The following is a 22,261-nucleotide window of genomic DNA, read 5'->3' on the forward strand; positions in this document are numbered from 1 at the left end:
TGGTTATCATATGTGGTACTGTATTCGGCCTCCAAGCCCTTACCTGCAGCCCCAGCTCCTTCTTACTTTATTGACAGTTTTGTTAGATAAAATGCATGCTGATATGTTATTACATATAGGCAAATTTATTTGATTAAATGTAACTTGTTAACTTGTGGAGATTAAGGGTAATGTGCAGCTCTTTTGAAGGTTAGAGGGTCTGTGATGTCTATTAAGTTACTCATTGGCATACCACCGCATATGTCTAAATTTTCAGGATACTGTCCTGCTGTCCCTCCCGGGGGGGAGGAGTTTGATGGGATCATTCTCACACTGCTGCATGTGAATGGATGCCGTGTTAGGGATGCCGTGTAATCAGGGAGCCGGCAGTCTAACTGCCGACCGCCGTCTTCCCAATAGTGAAAACCCAATATGAGACTAATGAGGCGTCTAAATATTGACGTCTATCATTAGCCTCACGCCGAAATCCCGACGCCCGGCATACCGATCGTAGGTAAGCCAAGAGTCGGGAGCGGATTGCCCCAGGGGGGGAGGGTTAGGTTTAGGGTCTCCCAGGGGGGACTTAGGGTTAGGCACCCCCCCTGGAGGGTTAGGCTAGGGGAATTGGTGGTTAGGGTCAGGCACCCCTGGGGGGAGGTTAGGGTTAGGCACACCCCTGGGACGGTTAAGTTTAGGGTGCGGGGAGGGGGGTTAGGATTAGGCACCCCACGGGGAGGTTAGGATTAGGCATTACGGGGGAAGGTTAGGGTTAGGCACCCCAAAGGGAGGGTTAGGGGTGAGAGGGTTAGGGATAGCCTACTTACATCCCCTGTCAGGATCTTCATCTGCCGGCCTTCCAGCGTTGGTATTTCTTCTGCCGGGCTGACGTCCGGTGGTATAACATACCGATACCGTTGGGAGGTATGCACCACTGATGTAGGACAAGACATAGTCAGCTGGAGCCTAGTTGAGTTCTAGGATCCCTTGCAGTTGGAGCTGGTCAGGAACAAATTAATTATAGGCACTATCCACCACTATATTAATAATAGTGATGTACTGTAAATTACCCTCTCATACACACTTATAAAATACATGTTTACATTCTTTAAGGTACAGATGAGATGTGGTGGTGCACTCTATGCTATATAAACTACTGTAAGTCTCTTTCATGCCACTAAACCAACATCAATCACTTATAGCTATTACGTTAGCCTGGCAGGATATGGCTTGATGGGTGTTTTCTTCATTTTACATTGAGTACCAGAAATTTCTGCTTATGACCTATTTCTACTTCAAATGCTGTTATGAACCATACATTATGTATGTAAGGTTTATTGTTCTGCTGTTAAGTGCTTTGTTTATTTACTCAGCTCATTAAAACGAAATTAATTGAACAAATAACCCAATGTTCCTCTACAGCTCCGAATCTTACAACTCCCCCTCCTATGCACTCAATCACTATCAGCAGCCAACAACTGATCACACACAATGCTGGCTCTAGGGCAATTCAATCAATGTGGCTGCACAGGGTGACATCCATCACCCTTTGCCGGCTGCGGTGGAGATTGAGGATAGAGCTTTATGAGACCCCTGCCCTCCGCCCAGCTGCTGGCATTTACGGTATAGGGAAGGGGCGGCAGTGCAACATAGGGTGCACTGACGGCCTGATACGGACCTGCACAGGGTGCTAATATACCCAGGACCGGCACTGGTCAGACATGCTGTAATTTAATCATTTTGTTCCAATAGAGAATGACCAGATATAGATTGATACAGCCACACACAGCAAGCATAATGTCATGAGATATACAATCATCTGATATCAAACCACCATTAGACAGACCCACCCTAATTTGTATATACCAGACCATGCTTAATAGAGAAATGCTTTCACTGATTACACACTTCACCTGAACCTATGGATGACAGAAAGTTTTACCCACCAGATACATTCTGTAAGCAATTTCACTGAGTGGGATTACTGTTTACTCTCCATTTTGCCATCATCTCAATGAGTAAGTTGATTGTTGGCATGATAAACATTGTAAAATGCTTGGCTTGGATAGAAATATGGCAATGTGCATGGCAAATTGCTGCGTGCATGGCTATTTTAAATCCCATCTCCTTCCCTTGTTAAATTGTAATCCCAGCTTCCACCTGTCCGCACTGTGATTCCTGCCTTCACCACCAAGACCGCTAAAAGCTAACTAGTACCTCCAACATTCCCAAATTAAACATAATAGTATTATAATTAACACATGCACCCAATCTCCCAGCCAAGCCTATAAATCAATATGAATGGTCAAAATATCAAACCACAAACCTATGTTCCATTTAGGATGCTCTGTAGAAGAATAGACTGTGTTGAGAGGTGTGCGGAAGCTCCACCACATTATGGCAGAGAAAAAAAGGAGACTACAGTAAAGTTGGCCACACATCTAAAAATTGTTTGTCCAAGCAGCCAACTAGTTGGCTGGTTGAAATGGAAATATGGTAATGTTTGTGAGCCAACAACAATCATCTGTTTGCTCCCAAATGCTGGAAAATGGACAAAAATGGTTACTCAGACAAGTTGGTTAAATCAAATGTATTTAACCAACTGCGGGTACACTTTCATGGTGCACAAGCATCTCTCGGTGCAGCATAACAATAGCTTGCATTTGCTCCCTAATAGCATTAGTAAGGTCTTCGAACCCCCTCTCAGTTGTTGTAAACATTTATATGTGTGCATTGTGTGGAGGAGTCAACTCATGCCATTTGTCTAAATTGTAATGCAATATGACCCAATTGTCTGGTGTATGGCAACATACTGTAGAGTACTTCTGCATTTGCTGTAAATCAGCCAGGTATTGGGACATTTCCCCAAAACTTGGCAGTGGTTCTGGCTGGGAAGGCACCTGCTGTAGGAAAGATGTATGTGGCTGCTGTTTATCTGGCTTCTCCTTTAGAGCAGGGTTTCCCAAAGTGGGGTGGGAGATGGCATTTCAGGTGGTGCGACAATGCTTGGCTGGCTGGCACTGGCCTGCGAGTTTTCCTGGCTGAAGCCATCCAACCAGCGAGCCAAGTTACATCACTGCTGTCAGCGGCACTGTGTTTTAGTATGCCTTTGGTCGTCTAAGAGTGAGGTGCACTGTCCGACTTTGTCATGGTGCATTCTGTGTCTTGCAGTGTGCCATTATTTAGTGTTTTAAATTGTGCTTTGAGTGTTATGCCATCATTTAAATTTTCTTTATTATTGTTCTGTTAACAATGTCTGGACCTAAAATTTGTCCGAATGGGCTTTATGATTAAGTCAATTAGCTCGTATTTTTCTCTTTCAGTTTATCAGATTTCACCTCTTCATCATGTCAAAAAGAAGGAGATGGAATGATGAATATGTGTGCTTTGGGTTCAGTTGCACAAGCAGAAATGATGGTGTACAAAAACCCCAGTGCATTCTTTGTAGCGTTGTGTTTTCCAACTCAAATCTGAAGCTGTCAAAGTTTCAGGAGCACCTCAACAACAAGCATGTGGACTTGATGTTGAATGACATGAAAATGGATCATTGAAAATGAAAAGGGCTCGTTTTAATTCTCAAGGAGTCCTCTCAAAGATGGGTTTTCATATTGGTAGAAAAACCACTACTTTTTGCTTCATACATTACCAATTCGCATATAAAGTGGCAAAATTAAAGAAGCCCATACAATTGCAGAATATCTAATCAAAAAAAGCAAGTACAAAATTAGAACTAGTGCCCCTGTCAAGCAGGGCCATCATCCGGAGGGACCACCGGGCCTCGAGTCCCATGCCCGGAGGGAGGGAGGGGAGAGAGAGGGGGGTCCGGGTTGCAACAGTGCTGCACCAGCAGCCAGGTTTGCAGGGAGAATTGATATAAAGAATGCCTGCGGCCGCAAGCCGACCTGAAATCATGGAATGGCAGCCAATTAGGAGCGGCTGTAGCAGCAGCTCCTGATTGGTTGCCGGTCCACGAGCTGTGATTGGCTCGCGGTCGGCTTTTGAAATGCCGCAAGAGTTGTATATGAATTCTCCCTGCCTGCAATCCCTGGCTGCCAGTGCAGCACCGCTGCCACCCGGGTTCCCGTATCTCTCCATATTTTAAAAGGGGTCAGCGCTGATTCTACCAGGCTGGCTGCACCAGCGCATCCAGCTGAACAAACCTTTAAACCAGGTACTCTGTGACACAAAAAAATATATCCTAAAGGTGAGATGACGCTGATTTCACTTCAGATAAAAAAGTATAGCAAAAAAATCCAGATAATTCATAGGTAAGTAGATTCAATCCATATAACATCAGAATATTTAATGATATAGATGATAATGGTTGCGTACCCTACTTACAATGGAAGATCTTAGATTCAGACGCATCAGGGTTTCTTTGTAATTTCTCTATTCTTATTCTCCAGCCGTATTAATCATGCCCTCGAGCGTTAATATGTTGATATGTTGCGAGAAGAAATTAGTTTGGAAATAGAGCTGTGGCTGCTCTTAACTATCTCTTTTACATTGCACTTTTCTTACTATGGCGGTGCCCTGGGGCGGCTTAGCTGTTAGGGACCTACCTGAAAGAGGTTACCTGGATATGGTTGGTAGGCTCATAACCTTGGCCATGATTATGCTAAAAACCTCTATTGATTGCAAAATGTTATTGCATTTATATAATTGCATTTATATAATATTAGTAATTTGAAGTTGTGCACCTGAGATTTGTCTGTTTCTGTGCCTGCAATTAGTCTCATCAGGTAGCACCTCCCATTATATATATTCAGGGTGTGCAGTCCAGGAACCTTTCCTATATACTCCATTTAATGTGCTTTATTGCACATCTGAGGGAAAGGAGACGCCCCCAGTCTGGATTAGCACCCTACCTTATTATTTTAAAAGCATGGAGTATGGTAATGTATATGCACACTGTATTAGGCACAATTCTAGATAAGTCCTACAAGTTATATACTGTAGTGCAACTTTGATTCATTTTTGGAGCGTGGGTCCCCCTGGATTGCTTTGGTTGAGCTGTTTCAGGGCATCGCATTATAACACATTTTTCTTTTATAACACATTTTAACCATTCACTGTTTGTTTATTATACATGTACTTCACTTTTTTATTTTCATTCCTTATATGCAGCTGTGGCTGCTCTTAACTATCTCTTTTACACTGCACTTTTCTTACTATGGTGGTGCCCTGAGGCGGATTAGCTGGGCTAGTTTGGGGGTGTCCTGTGCTCTGGATTTGAACCCTAGTATGTTAGAGACCTATCCGAAAGAGATTACCTGGATATGGTGGGTAGGCCCATAACCTTGGCCATGATTATGCTAAAAACCTCTATTGATTGCAAAATTTTATTGCATTTATATATTATTAGTAATTTGGAGTTGTGCACCTGAGATTTGTCTGTTTCCGTGCCTGCAATTAGTCTCGTCAGGTGGCACCTCCCATTATATATATTCAGGGTGTGCAGTCCATGAACCTTTCCTATATACTCTGTGGCCTTGCCCTGGGTTCCCCCTCTATCCCAGCCAGCCTTCCCTGTCCACCCCCATTTCAGCCAGCCTTCCCTATCCACCCCCTTGTTCCAGCTAGCCTTTCCTACCCTATGCCTCCCCCCTTGCCCAGTCAGCCTTACCTGCCCTGCCACCTCCGCCTAGTCAGCCAGTCTTCCCTGCCCAGTCCTCCCCAGTTCAGCCAGCCTTTTCTGCTCTGTGCCTCCCCCTTCTAGTCCAGCCAGCCCTCTCTGCCCTGTGTCCCCCCCCTAGTCCAGCCAGCTTCCCTGCCCCCCCTCCTTCCCCTTTTCCGTCCAGCCTTCCCTGCCCTGTGTACTACACTTCTACACTTACCCTTCCTTCTGGCTTTTTATGTGGAACTGGCTATTTCAGTGTATTTTATGTATGTACACACTACCATTCAAAAGTTTGGTGTCACTTAGAAATGTCCTTATTTTTGAAAGAAAAGCACTGTTTTTTTCAATGAAGATAACATTCAATTAATCAGAAATACACTCTATAAATTGCTAATGTGGTAAATGATTATACTAGCTGCAAATGTCTGGTTTTTAAAGCAATAGCTACATAGGTGTATAGAGGCCCATTTCCAGCAACCACCACTCCAGTATTCTAATGGTACATTGTGTTTGCTAAGCGCATTTGAAGACTAATGGATGATTAGAAAATTCTTGTAAACCCTTGTGCAATTATGTTAGCACAGCTAAAAACAGGTTTGCTTGTTAGAGAAGCTATAAAACTGACCTTCCTTTGAACTAGTTAAGTATCTGGAACATCACATTTGTGGGTTCGATTATACTCTCCAAATAGCCAGAAAAAGAGAACTTTCATGTGAAACTCAACAGTCTGTTCTTGTTCTTAGAAATGAAGGCTGTTCCATGCTAGAAATTGCCAAGAAACTGAACATTTTCTACAACTGTGTGTACTACTCCTCCCTTCATAGAACAGCACAAACAGGCTCTAACCAGGGTAGAAAGAGAAGTGGGAGGCCCCGGTGCACAACTGTGCAAGAAGACAAGTACATTAGAGTCTCTAGTTTGAGAAATAGATGCCTCACAAGTCCTCAACTGGCAGCTTCATTAAATGGTACCCGCAAAATGCCAGTATCAACGTCTACAATGAAGAGGCGACTACGGGATGCTGGCCTTCTAGGCAGAGTGGCAAAGAAAAAGCCATATCTGAGACTGGCCAATAAAAGGAAAAGATTAATATGGGCAAAAGAACACAGACATTGGACAGAGAAAGATTGGAAAAAAGTGTTATGGACAGATGAATCGAAGTTTGAGGTGTTTAGATCACACTGAAGAACATTTGTGAGACGCAGAACAAGTGAAAAGATACTGGAAGAGTGCCTGATGCCATCTGTCAAGAATGGTGGAGTTAATGTGATGGTCTGGGGCTGCTTTGGTGCTGGTAAAGTGGGAGATTTCTACAAGGTAAAAGGGATTTTGAATAAGGAAGGCTATCACTCCATTTTGCAATGCCATGCCTTACCCTGTGGACAGCGCTTGATTGAAGCCAATTTCCTCCTCCAACAGGGCAATGACCCAAAGCACACCTCCAAATTATGCAAGAACTATTTAGTGAAGAAGCAGGCAGCTGGTATTCTGTCTGTAATGAAGTGGCCACCGCAGTCACCAGATCTCAACCCCATTGAGCTGTTGTGGGAGCAGCTTGACCGTATGGTACGCAAGAAGTGCCCATCAAGCCAATCCAACTTGTGGGAGGTGCTTCTGGAAGCGTGGGGTGAAATTTCTTCAGATTACCTCAACAAATTAACAGCTAGAATGCCAAAGGTCTGCAATGCTGTAATTGCTGCAAAAGGAGCATTCTTTGACGAAAGCAAAGGTTGAAGGACAAAATTATTATTTCAAATAAAAATCATTATTTCTAACCTTGCCAATATCTTGACTATATGTTCTATTCATTATTGATAAATAAAAGTCAGTTTTCATGTAAAACACAACATTGTCTGGGTGACTCCAAACTTTTCAACGGTAGTGTATATATAAAAAGGTTGTGGAAGAAAGGCGCCTTCAGTGTACCATCAATTGACAATGTTCACAGAGGATTTTTTGTCCAAAGGATCCTTTGGGGTAGTTCCTGAGGTATCCTCACAATACGAACCTCACGGTGTGTATCTCAAAGTAAACAAAAAAGAAAAGAAACATAGTGTAGCTGATAATAAATAAATATATAGTGCTCAAACACACTAGAAATAATGAAGAAATATTCAGTGAAAAAGCACTCCACTCGTGCTCAAAAGCAAGAATTCCTGCACCGATAATATCAAAGACTCGTACCGACTGTGTGTCTTTGTAAATTAACATAGATTAAGTTCTTTGCTTATCCTGGACTTCCTTCACTTCCATAAATATATCACATCCGTATGGAACGATATATAGAAATAAAGAAAGTCTCCAATAGTGTATTACGTTTAAAACACACATAAATTTAATAAGTAAAATAAAGACTCGTACATCAATCAAAAATTAAAATAGTTTATCTGTCTGGTAGAAGAGGGTGAACAACAGAGTGTCCCGCTCAACGCGTTTCGTCCCGCTTGGAATTCTGGGGACTTCTTCAGGAGTAGGTAGTATATATATATTTACAGTCAGGTCCATAAATATTGGGACATTGACAGAATTTTCATATTTTGGCCTCTATTCACCACCACAATGGCTTTGAAATGAAACAAACAAGATGTGATTTAACTGCAGACTTTCAGATTTAATTTGAGGGTAATTACATCCAAATCAGGTGAACGGTGTAGGAATTACAACGGTTTCTATATGTGCCTCCCACTTTTTAAGGGACCAAAAGTAATGGGACAAACTAAACAATCCTAAATCTAACTTTCACTTTTTAATACTTTGTTGCCAATCCTTTGCAGGCAATTACATCCTGAAGTCTGGAACGCATAGACATTTCCAGACTCTGGGTTTCATCCCTGGTGATGCTCTGCCAGGCCTCTACTGCAAATGTCTTCAGTTCCTGCTTGTTCTTGGGGCATTTTCCCTTCAGTTTTGTCTTCATCAAGTGAAATGCATGCTCAATCGGATTCAGGTCAGGGGATTGACTTGGCCATTGCATAACATTCCACTTTTTAGCCTTAAAAAATTTCAAAACCATTGTGGTGGTGAATAGAGGCCAAACTCTGAAAATGCTGTCAATGTCCCAATATTTATGGACCTGACTGTATATATATATATATGTACACACAGTGTTAGTGGTCTATATCAATTAACAAAATGCAAAGTGAATGAACAGAAGTGAAACCTAAATCAAATCAATATTTGGTATGACCACCCACTCCTAGGTACACTTCCACACAGTTTTTGGAGGAACTCGTCAGGGAAGTTCCAAACATCTTGAAGAAATAACTTCTGTGGATGTAGGCTATTTCAAATCCTTCTGTCACATCATGAAATACCAGACAGACTCCATGATGTTGAGATCAGGGCTCTTTGGAGGCCATATCATCAGGGACTTCTTGTTCTTCTTTACGCTGAAGATAGTTCTTAATGACATTGGCTGTATGTTTGGGATCCTGCTGCAGAATAAATTTGGAGCCAATCAGAGGCCTCCCTCATGGTAGTGCATGATGGATAAGTACCTGCCTGTAATTCTCAGCATTGAGGGAACCATTAATCTTGACCAAATCCCCAACTCCATTTGCTGAACTGCAGCCCCAAACTTGCAAGGAACCTCCACCATGCTTCACTGTTGCCTGAAGACACTCATTATTGTACCGCTCTCCATCCCTTAGTGAGTTAGTGAGGTACGTCAATGATGATGCTGTGAAGTTAGTGAGGTACATCAATGATGGTGCTGTGAAGGAAGATTTCCTGTTCTATGAAGACAAATGATGTGTTGTAGCTGGTGAAAGACTTCTTGGCAAAACATGATTTAGATATCAAAGTCATTGCATCTGTGTGCACTGGCGGGGCACTGTCAAAGCTTGGAAATAAATCTGTTTTTCGTGGATTGATAAAAAAGGGAGATTCCAGACATACAGTTTATATATTCTGTTCTTCATCAGCATGCATTGGCAGCAAAAACATTGCCTCCAAGTTTGAAGACAGTTCTTGGTATTTGTGTGAAGATCATCAACTGGATCAGGGGGCATGCTTTGAATCATCGCATCTTCAAATAATTTTGTGAAGATTTCGGAAGTGAGCATTCTGTTTTACTTTTCCACACAGAAGTTCATTTATTGTCAAGAAGAAAAGCTTTAACATGCTTCTTTGAACTGCGTTAAGAAATCAACATATTTCTGCGGGAGCGTGAATGTGATCTGGGGAGGTATTGGAATCACAGGAACTCAACCAAATGCTGGCTTACTTGGCTGACATTTTCACCTTTATGAATGACCTGAGTGTTTCTCTTCAAGGACAAGGGATGAACATATTGAAGGCTTGTGAAAGGTTGACACCTTCAAAGTTAGTTATTTTGTGTCGAAGGGTAGAATGAGGCAATCTCTCAAATTTCTCTTCACTTGAAGAGATGGTTGGTGATATTGCAGCTATAACTCCTACTTTGTGAAGTAATTGAGTCCTATTTGGAAATGATGTCAGAAACATTTGATGGATATTTTGTTGCTTGAGATTTAACGATTTCAGAAGCTTGAATCATGGATCAATATTTCTACAATTTGGAGAAAATGTCAGATGATGAAGAGTTAAAAGAAGATCTTATTGATTTGTAGACAAATTGCCCTCTTGAAATGCAATTTGAAAGCAACACTTTGGAGGAGTTATGGTGTTCAGTACAGGATATGTTCCCAATACTTGGTGGAAAAGCTCTCTGTGTCCCCATTCCATTTGCCATGACATACTTATGTGAATCAGAATTCATTTCTCTTTTGTCAATCAAGAAAAAATCCAGGAATAGTCTAAATCCAGAGGCAGACCTGAGGCTCGTAATCAGCAAAAAAGTTCCATGTTTTGACAAAATCATGAGTAACAAGCAGGAACAAAAAAGTAATTGAAATTAATGTTCACAATTCTGATTGATTTCAGAGTTTACCATTTTTGGTAATTGCTCACTTTATATTTGCATTTTATGCACTGAATTAAAAGTTAAATTTTTGATTTTGAATTGAATTTTGGACTGTTTAAAATGTATGCATAAAATGTATGCATAAAATGCTCAACTTATATATGCATTTTATGCACTGAATTAAAACCTTATTTCTTGATTTTCAGTATAAATTATTTACCTGTCATACTGTATTTGGTTCCGTTTGTGATTCAAAACTTAGACATGTAACTTCATCTTCAAAAGTGTAGGAGGTGCGCGCATTAATCGAACATTTCTTAGGGATGCAGGACATAAAATAAATTGGGAACCCTGCTCTAGAGCCTCTGCTAGCTTCACCACCGTGAGAATGATATGCTCCTCCTGTTCACCAGCATCCATCTCTACTGGCGGTAACATGGGTGGGATAGAGTGTGATGGGCCTGGAAAAACAAGTGTTTGTTTCAGTATTCATTCCACTTTTACATAAAGTAAATTCAGTTACTGTTAGACATAATTAGCCTCACTAAAATATAGGTTTACCGCAACTTAACTGAATGCACTTAATACTCATTAATTTTGACTGGTCTTATTCGCGTTAAAAGTGGCGAAATCACACTGGACCCCAAAAAAGTGGCATCTAACATAGGATAAATGTATAAAAGGCTATTAGAGCCCATGAGCAAAATATTTAGGCTCTTTAAAATGTGTCAAATGGCTATTTTTCACAATTTTGTTTTACTAACAGTGAAAAAGTAATAGAAAACATGTGTTTTTCAGCAATTTAAAAGCTGTAGATGATTTTGGAGTGCATAAAAATTGCATAAGGTGTTTTCTGTGTCATTTTAAGGCACTTAGAAAAATGTTACTCAAAACACCTATAACTCCCAAAGCAAGCTTAAAACAACAGTCCCATCAATGTAACGCTCCCATCTACTTGTCCCACATCAGTTAACCCATTATTCTAATTTATGCAGAATATCACCCAATAAATGACATGCAATTGTTGGATAAATTATGTTAATTAACAACTTCTAAGTGCCTTATTTTTTATTGGGGGGGTCAGGAGTGCCATGGTCTGAATCAATTCCCAACTTTTTTTTATATTTAATCAGAAATTTTAAACAACAGAAATGGATTATCACAACTAATAAAATGTGGGCCTTAGTGTTGAGTCCTTTCTATTATAGTATTAATGATTTACAATTTGTTTTAGGTCTACTCGCCAGCTACTGCAACATCATCCAATTATGCAGAATTCCTTCTTTTAAGAAGGTCCTTTCTTACTGGCTTGGGCAACTGCGGAAAAATGGAGGACATCATCTATATAAAAAAGTGAGAAAGCGTGTGTGTCTGTGTGTCCTTTATACATGGCCAGAGTTTTGGACCTAGCTCCATTCAGGGGCGGATTTGGAATTGAAAGTCGCTCTGGAAAAATTCTGAAAGCAGCCTGGGGAAGTCGGTGTTGCCTTGTGGCAAGGGGCATGGCCTTGTGTGAGATGCCATGCCCACAAACCGCTTCCCCCATTTTCATCATGCTTGAGGCATACCCACCTTTCCGGGAGCTTCTTGGCATGCCTCCAGTCCCTCTCTCCAATGAATAAACATAGCAAGCATATGAATGAGTATTTTTTTACCTATATGATTTCTCTGCAATGGGGAACCTCTGAAGAAATTGATCTTTTTTGTATCATTTGTTTGGTTCTCTTTATCTACTTGTAGGTAGTTTTAGGCCAAATTTCAGCAGAAATATAGAAAATTCTGAAGAGTTCACAAACTTTCAAGCACCACTGTATATATATATAAGCTGAGGGGGTTACAAGGTTACTGAGTCTCTGAAGTGGGAGACAAGTAGAGACCCTTGTGCAGGAATGTGGCGCTGGGGGGGTGGGCACAAAGGAGATGGGGTCACAGAGGAGATTGCACTGGGGGACACAGAGGAGATGGCACTGGAGAGACACGGTGGGCTGGTGCTGGAGACACAGGGGGGTGGTTCTGGAGAGACACAGATAGTACCACTGGTAGGATTAGAAGAAAAAGAGGGTACAGTAATCTTCAGTAAAAGTCACAAATTGACTTTTGATCAGGGAAACTCCCATTTTGCCATGCACCAAAAATCCTGTTACTTTGTATTATCTGGTTGAACCTCCGTTGCATGTTGATTGACTGTATTCCTGCGCAAACAGGCGGCTTCCAGACTATGTGGTCTCCTGCATGAATAGTGAATACCGACACAAGACACTGCTTGTCCAAGAAATTAGTCATGCTCATTTTTTTTTTTTTTGAAAAATGATCCAATATCACATATCTGTAAGTGGCAAAAGTATGTGAACCTTTAGGCTTAGCAGATAATTTGAAGGTGAAATTAGAGTCAGGTATTTTCAATCTATGGGATGACAATCAGGTGTGAGTGGACAACCTGTCTTTTTTAAAGAACAGGGATCTATCAAAATGTAATGTTCACAACACATGTTTGTGGAAGTGTTTCATGCCATGAACAAAGGAGATGTCTGAGGACCTCAGAAGAAGAGTTGTTGATGCTCATCAGGCTGGAAAAGGTTACAAAACCATCTCTAAAGAGTTTGGACTCCACCAATCAACAGCTAGACAGATTGTGTAGAAATGGAGGAAATTCCAAACCATTGTTACTCTCCCCAGGAGTGGTCGTCCAACAAAGATCACGCCAAGAGCAAGGCGTCTAATAGTTTGCAAGGTCACAAAGGAACCCAAGGTAACCTCTAAGCAACTGAAGGCCATTCTCACTTTAGCTAATGTTAATGTCCACCATCAGGAGGACACTAAACAACAATGGAGTGCTTGGCAGGACTGATGGTAGCGCTCGCCTTTCCTTCTCCGGAAAAGCGTTTTTCCAGATGCTCCAAACAATCTGAAAGGGGATTCATCAGAGAAAATAACTTTAACCCACTCCTCAGCTGTCCAATCCTTGTATCTTTTGAAGAAAATCAGTCTGTCCCTGATGTTTTTCCTGGATAGAAGTGGCTTCTCACCGGACATCCCAGGACCCTGCATGCGGAGATCAAGCTTTCTCTGTTTGGTTCTCATCAGAAGCTTAAACCTAACAAATGGTAGGAGGGAGAGGTGTACAATAGAGAGCAGATGGATAGGAGTGACCCTAGGGTGTCAGTGAAGGGGGCTCACCTAATGTTGGCAAAGGGGGGTTGTTAAGTGGTGGCTGCACTGTTCCCAGTTAGGGATGCAGTGATGTTGGAGGTGGACACTGGGCTGAATAAGAGGGGAAATCTGTGGGGGTGATATATGAGAGGGACACTGGGCTGGATGGACGTGACAGCGCAATGAGGGGCAGTGGGCTGGATGGGAAGGAGGGCAGTGAGATGGGGTCGAGAGCGGGAACACTAAGCTGGATAAGGGCAGACCCTGGGCTTAATGGGGGGGACCCCATGACTAAGCTGGCAGGAGTGTCCTAGTTGGGGGGGCAGTGAGTTGGTTAAGGAGAGACCCTGAGCTGGCTGGGTTGAAGACACTGGGATGGGGGGGTCAGTGAGATGGTGGAGACCACTTGGCTGGAGAAGGGGGATACACTGGGAAGGTGGGGTCATTTGGATGGAGGGACACTGGGCTGGGGGGGAGGGGGTCACTGGGCTTGGGGGGATTGGAGCACTAACCTGTCTTGTTGCTGTTTGAGTAGACAGCATGCTTAGCCCAGCACACCCACAGCAGCTGTGAGCAACTCCTCGGCCTCCATCTCTGCTCCGTTTCCAGCTGCTGCTGTGATCTGGGAGACCACGGGACCCTGCTCACAGACCCCTGCCCCATCTGCAGGTGCACAGCTCCCTCCTGCCAATCATCGACTCTGCCAGCATCACCCCATAAGTGCCTCAACATCAGTAAAGAGTGTACCCAGAGCGTTTGAACCGCTGTCAGGCGCCGGCAGGCAGCCTATCATACAGGTGATGTGCTATTGGGGATGGGGCATGCAACATGCAGACCACCACCACAGTCTCAAGTGGGAATCTTCCCGGTAAATTATATGGCCAGTCCGCCCCTGCCTCCACCAAATTTGGCAGGGTGGTGTAGTTGGACCAGGATTAGGTTTTTGCCTAAGTGTGAACTTCGTATGGGCCACACACTGTCTCACAATCCGTAAAAATGGGGAAACTTAAATAACACAGGTTCCGGGGCTGGCTCCAGTTGAAATTGGCAGTCTGGCAAAAACCTGTGTGAAAGCTAAAAAAGTATATTTTTAACCTTACAGTCTGAGCAAACTTTATGACTCATGCAAGTTCATATTAAATCCAGAGTTAGTCCTTTTTAAAGTGACCATATATATTAGTCAGCAAGGGCATAACTAGAACTTTGGGGGCCACATAGCAAGATCTTGAAAGGGCCCCACCAGAGGTAAAAAAAAAACACATACATTTGCCCACACATAGAGGCCCTCATTCAGAGGCAGTCGCAAGAAGCGATCGCTCTCTCTGAATGAGGACGGGCATTTCGTTTTTTGTGCTGCCTCCTGGTCACTAGCTAAGCTGTGGGTTACAAGCGACCGACCAGGTTGATGGTCGCGATGGTCAAGACCATCGCAACCATCGGGGCTTGTGACGAGACCCTAAGGTTGGGTCCCCCCAGCGACCGACCAGGTTGATGGTCGCGATGGTCAAGACCATCACAACCATCGGGGCTTGTGACGAGACCCTAAGGTTGGGTCTCGGCAACCACAAGCCCCAGGGAGCTTCCTGCTCTGATCGAGCAGGAAAATCCCCACTGACATCACTGCTGATGTCAGTTAGGCCGCACACAAAACGGCAAGCGTTCTGTCAGGAACGCCTCAGTTTGTGTAACCACCCCCCTGCCCCGCCTACAAAACGCTGCGAGCTGTTGATCAACATTGACAGGATCAACATTGACAGCCACCCCTTTAGTAGTGAGCTCAGGAGTGAGAGAGTTTCTCTCTCGCTCCGGGGCTTACGCACGTGCAGTGCAGCCGCTGCACGTGCACAGGACCAAAACATCGAGCCGGTTGCGAGCGCTCAGCGCTTGCGACCGACTCTGAATGAGGTCCAGAGCCCATTCAGGCAATGCCCCACAGTAGTACTCCTTATTCATATTATGTCACAAAGTAGTAGTGCCCCTTATACAGTATGCCACACAGTAATGCCCCTTACACTACATGGTAATGCTCCTTACACATTATACAACACAGTAATGCCCTTTACAGATTATGCCACAGTAGTTGTGCCCCTTACACATTATGCCCCCCCAGCAACTCACCTCCCTGTGTCCTTCCAGCAGCCTCTCGCCTCCCCCTGTGTGCCATCAGCAGCCAGCAGGTGTGGATTTGTGGCTTGGCCGCCAGCTGGTTAAAGGGTGCTGTAGTTTGGAGACAGCGGAAATATGCACAGGTGCCCCTGCTCCGGGGACATGCTGCCAATAGTGCTTACAGCAGCTGCAATACAAATCTTTTATCCATAATCCTCCTGCCCTTCCCAGCATATCCCAGTGGCCGAGCCCCAGCAAGCTGCATGACATCAGCAGGGGTGATTGTGGTGACACTGGTGTGATGCAGGGGGCAGGAGTGAGAAGCAGGGTGTTGTTGTGAGATGCAGAGGTCTGTGGTGTGATGAAGGGGGCTGTGGTAAGAAGCAGGAGTGAGTAGCAGGGGCATATGGTGAGATACAAGGGGCTGGGTGACTTATAGGATGTTGTGGTGATATGCAGAGGGCAGTAGTGAGAAGTAGGAGGCTGTTGTGAGATGCAGAGGGCAGGAGTAAGAAGCAGGAGGCTGTGGTAAGATGCAGGGGTCTGAAATTGCTTCCGTGTGAAGCCGGGGTGGGGCGGTTGCTAATACATATATATATATACTCATAGAAAATGACGGCACTCCCGGTTAAATTTTGTATACAAGATCGGGAGTGCCGTCCTCTTCTATGAATATGTTTCCTATTTCTCAATATGGATGGTTTGGGCACCCTGGTGTTTGAATTAATTAATTGAGTGCATATATATACATCACCAGATGATGCGGCACTCCTGGCTCACAGCAATCATATACACAGCGACATTAGTGATAACAATGTTTCAGTGCCCTTTATTAGTTAATTCGGCACTTTCATCAGGTCTAGAAAACAGTAAAAGCATCTTATCTTATATGTGTACCTACACTATGTGAACGCCGAATTCTGGACACGGGACCTCCCACCTGGCCGATGGCGCAATTGATGTGATGTCATCACGATCAAACCACCCGGCAAGACCAGAGCATAATCATAGTGCACCCATCACCATGGCAGCTCTATAAACAAACAAACGATCTATAAGAAACAAGCATTCTACACATCACCTATGTATACAGATCAATAGCATACTTATAAATAAGCATAACGGTAATATAGGAAGGATAACTGATCATAACTGCTACAGTTACAAAGATTGCAAATATACCAATTGCTAAGACATCTTAAAACAGGTAATCTATGGCCGATACCATTAAAGCCAATTTAGAATCACAGGTTACAAAATATTATAATTAAACATTACTATGATAATAAAACAATACTATGATATAGGGAGGCTGTAAGTGACCTTGGCTAACCTACACAACAACATGCATGAGTTAAATGGGACGCAATAATGGCAAGCTACAGACCAAATCATAAGCAACTATTTAGACCCAATTGCTTGTTAAACCCCTTCGGGGATAACGTCCCCAAACTAAAAATTCACTCTGATTCGCATGGTAAAAGTTTTAATGGGCGATTACCACCTCTTATGGAAGCTGGTATGTGGTCTATCATCCAATAGCGTAATGATTTTTACAAAAGTGTCTGGCGTCGGGTTGGTCACTATCGCCGCTCCTAATGGCCATTTTTATTGCGGACCGATAAGCGGCCATCCTTTCTTTGAAGTTGCGTTCTGTTTTCCCAATGTACGATAACCCACAAGGACATATTATTTGGTAGATCATGAATTTCGTATTACATGTAAAACGATGTTTGATTTTGTAATCCTTTCCTGTATGAGGGTGTTAAAATGTATCCCCCTGTAATAAGTACCTACAGGTCGTGCATGAGCGCTTATTGCATCCTTTTTTATTGGTGAGAAAATGTGAATAAATTTTGCCTATATTGGTAATATCGGTTTTAACCAATATGTCCCTAAGGTTGCGGCTATGTGTCTAGCATGGTATTAAGCAAGTGTCATGTAAATTGAACTCTTTGGCCCTCATTCAGAGCCACTCGCAAACAGCAGTACGCTCGTTGCGTTCCGATGTTGAATAACCGCGCATGCGTTGGTGTAACACTGCGCATGTGCGTACGGCAGATTGCGAGCTTTTTTGGTCTCGTTCGTCAAATAGCGTACAGGAAGTGACATGTCAAATGTGATTGACAGAACAGGGCGTTTTTGGGTGTTGACGGGGGTGGAGATGGAAAAACGCAGGCGTGGCGAGGCGTTTTTGGGGCGTACATACATTAGCAGATGCGAGCGTAAAATGTGTTCGGACCGACTCATACGTCACTGGATGATCCTCTTTCCCTTCAAAATGCTCGCACAGCTTAGGGTCTGGATTACTCGACCACATTGGCGATGGCCTTCTCCTCCTTCCCGGGACTCCACGATGTTGTTGCAATTAATCGCGGGAGGGCTGAAAAGCAATTAGTGTTGGATTGAAAACCGGCTTGGTATGTGTTTTGAAATCAGTTTTTTGGGATAGCACAAAACCGTACGCAGGTGGAAATCAGAGCTGCTAATGTCAGGATGACACAATCAATTTGCGTACATTTGTGGGGGTTTATTTTGCCCTCAATTTGGTGGTTAGGGCCTATTGTAACAATAATGTCATCATGTTTTAATTTTCTCACCATTTTATTTTTGCCTCTTGAATTTGCCTCGTTATATGAATTTTTAAACGTTCCTTAAAGAGCCCTTTTTTTTTTTTTTTTTTTTTGCCAGTTTTTGCCTTTTGGTCCAGGATTAAATGTAACCCATTTGTACAATAATTTTACAATCCAATGTCAGATTTTTGGTGTCAATTTATTGCTCAAACAAAAAATAAATTAATAAAAAATTTGGGGACATCTTTTTTTGGCAAAGATCTGTCCCAAAATCAAACAAATTGGCCCAACATAACTGTTGACATAAACATACAACAAAAATTTAAAAACATTTCACAAGAAAGGAGAGGGAAGTTTTGACCAGAAAGGAATATGAGCCAAGCACAGAAGGATTGTGGGAAAAGTCACCATTGCTGTCACCGTTTTTTCACCCGTTTGGATGGGGGAGGGAGGGCGCCAGACCGGGTCCGGGATGTCATCGGGCTGGCCTGTCCAGAGGCAGATGTTGTGGCCTCTGGACTAGGCACAGGGCTAGGCACATTTGGAGGATTGGCTGATGTTGTGCCAGAGGTGGAGGATCCTGATGTTCCGGCAGGAAGGGAGGTCGGCTCCACCATGTGCTGGCGAACGAGCTGCTCCAGGGCATTGGCGATGCGGATGTTGGCCCTGGTATTTTCCGCCAGGGCCTGACCAATGGTCACGTTGGCCGCAGCATTTTGCTCCAGGGCCTCAGCCACCCGTAGCAGACTGGCGTCCATCCTCTGCAGAATCTCCGTATGGAAATCCGATTTGAAATTGAGTTCTGTGAGGAGGGACACTGCCTGCGAGGGGGATTGCCCTGGACTGGCTTCTGCAGGGTCCTCAGCCAGATGTACTGGTTCCTCCCCTGCCGAGCCAGCAGAAATTCAGCGGCCAAGGCTCCCCTCTGGAGCAGACTCATCCGCCTGTGTCTCTGTTAGGAAAAAAGAGAAAAGACTCACATTAGAATCTACATATTGGCACAATAACATTTCAGAGTTGGTGACATCAAAAGATTTACCTGGGACAACATGAGGAGCCGCAAAGTCTGGCATGTCCGTATCCATGTTGGACACGCCAAACACCTCCACAGGCTGCACACACCCCTGTGCCAGCTCTTCTAAATCCATCAACTCCAATGACACAGGGGTGGGACCCCCACCTGTCCCCCTTGCATGCCTAGCCCTGTCCACGAGTTTTTGCTTTAGGCGATATTTGAAGTCGCCCCATCTGTGGGAAAAAATGGAAGCCATTATCCTTTTGTTTAAAATGGTGTTTGTTTTTAGGGGGGGCAAGTGTTTACTTACCGCAGTTTGACATCCCGGGCTAGACGGACATAATCACTCACCCTATTGACAGCAACGGCTACCTCTTCCCACATTCTCCCCTTCTGGCTTAGACTCATATTCCTGTCTGCCTGTGGCAGGATGTCCACACACTTCTGTATCAAAACCTCCATCTCCTTTCTTGTGAAATGTGGCTGCCTTTTTTTTTTGGCAGCTTTGGCCGGAATACTGGGCCCAGCAGCCTCTTCCATGTCATCCTCCTCACCTATTTGTGTAAATATTCATATTTCACAAAATCACAACTTGCCCAATCTTATGTTTCAAATTAATCATTGCTACAAAATGCATGAAAGACTTACCGCCTGACTCTTGGGCATTGTTTCCCTGGTCTGTCGCCATGTCTGAGGTCCAAACAAGAAATACACCAGAATTTTAATGTGTTTTCGTGACGTATTTATACATGTGTCCTTATTTTGCGGCCGCATCATTGATTGTGCGTTCCTATGATCCCTCCATAATTTGTGCGGGAAACGAAACACTATTTATGGCTTGGTGTGTCTCGAGTCGAGGTGGCGTTTTTGGATTGTTGGAGGTTACCTTGGCTGGAGTTTCTTGTTTGCGGATAAAGGAGTTGGCGGTTGGAGTTTATTTTGTTTGCTAGATTTGCGTTTTTATTTTCCGTTCTCTTTTTTGGTTTTTTTTTTTTGGCCTCGTTTCTTGATTTGGTAAGTTTTGTGAAGTCTAACTTTTGATCAATTGTTGTCTCATTGTGTTTCTTCTTGTTTTTAATTTTTGGATCCATAATTTCATATATTTTAGCTTTTTATTAATTTCGGACCCAAAGACCTTTTGATTTGGACTCTTATATATTTGCTCTTGGTAAGTCCATTTTTTATCTTGTATTTGTGAACTAATTAGCGCATTTTTCTCAGTTTGTATAGTGACTTGTATTTGCGAACTAATTAGCGCATTTTTACTACTTACTATTGTGACTTGTATTTGCGAACTAATTAGCGCATTTTTACTACTTACTATTGTGACTTGTATTTGCGAACTAATTAGCGCATTTTTACTACTTACTATTGTGACTTGTATTTGCGAACTAATTAGCGCATTTTTACTACTTACTATTGTGACTTGTATTTGCGAACTAATTAGCGCATTTTTACTACTTACTATTGTGACTTGTATTTGCGAACTAATTAGCGCATTTTTAAATGCTTATTAATCCTGTAAAATTTTTTGTGGTTGCCCTTTCGCTTTTTTGGCAAACATTTCAACCCATTTTGATGTACTGTGTGCAATGTCGTTTTGCTCTTTTGCCAAATGTGTGTTTCGCATATTTTAAGTTTTGTCTAGCACAAAATTTAGAAACAAAAATGCACAGAGTGAAATTTGTCAAATTATTTTTGTGATTAATTTCAGTTTGAAAGTATCATGACAATACCCCGGCATGTAAGCAGCAATGGATGGTATCATCAAGCTAAGTTGTTTTTCATTTTCTTTTGGGGTGGGTCCAAAGCCTTACATTCCAATCTTGCCATTTCAGGTTGATCTTGGGCGGATTATTCTGGCCATGCTCCCGGAAGCCGACCAACCTCAATCTCGTCCATGGCGTAGGCATCTTAGGCGTGCAAGGCCCCAGATATTTCGAACACGTGTCACCCTTTTTGGAATGCCCGATGATGAGGTTTTAAGATGCTACCGTCTTCCTCCCAAAATCATCATAGACACTCTCTCATTAATAGAGAGTGATCTTGAGCGGCAAATTGACAGTCCTACAGCAATACCACCACTTACGCAATTTATGGCGGTGTTACATTTCTGTGCCTCAGGATCGTTTCAAACAACGGTGGGAATAGTGGCGGGCATCTCACAATCCTCCTTTTCCCGGATCCTGAGGGCAGTGATGGAGGCACTTTTCAAGCACCTCCATCATTTTATTAAAATGCCTTTGGATATGGGTGCCCTTAGTGTGGCCAAGGCCAATTTTTACCAAATAGCTGGCTTCCCACACATCATAGGGGTTGTGGATGGTACTCACATACCACTTCAGCCTCCAGCACGGCTGGAGGCCATATTTCAAAACAGGAAACACTATCACTCCCTGAATGTAATGGTGGTATGTGATGCCTCCCTCCAGATCCTGTCCCTGAATGCAAAATTACCAGGAAGTGCACATGACTCCTTCGTCAACCGGCAATCAGGGATATGGCACAAATTAACCAACCTACAAGCTGGTGATGCGTGGCTTCTGGGTAAGTGGAGATCTTTAGTACATAACAATGTTAAGCTTGATACACAGTGATCCTGATGTTGTCTATTCTTTTTCACAGGAGACAGTGGATACCCTTGCATGCCCTGGCTGCTCACTCCTTATTTGGCTCCCACACCAGGTCCACAAAGTGAGTTTAATGCCGCACTTACAGCCACCAGGCAAGTGGTGGAGCGCTGTATCGGCCTTTTAAAAGGCCGATTCAGATGCCTCCACCGCTCTGGTGGCGAGCTCATGTATTTGCCGGATATGGTTTAGAAAATTGTGGTCCTGTGTGGGATCTTTCACAACATCGCCATAAGGAGTGGTGTTCCAATGCAGCCAGAGGATTCCTTACCTGAGGATGGCCCCCCCGAGGTTGGTCGGAGGTCAGTA

This window comes from Taudactylus pleione, unplaced genomic scaffold (genome assembly GCF_031769625.1).
Source record: "Taudactylus pleione unplaced genomic scaffold, aTauple2 ptg000121l, whole genome shotgun sequence".
Taxonomy (NCBI): Eukaryota; Metazoa; Chordata; class Amphibia; order Anura; family Myobatrachidae; genus Taudactylus; species Taudactylus pleione.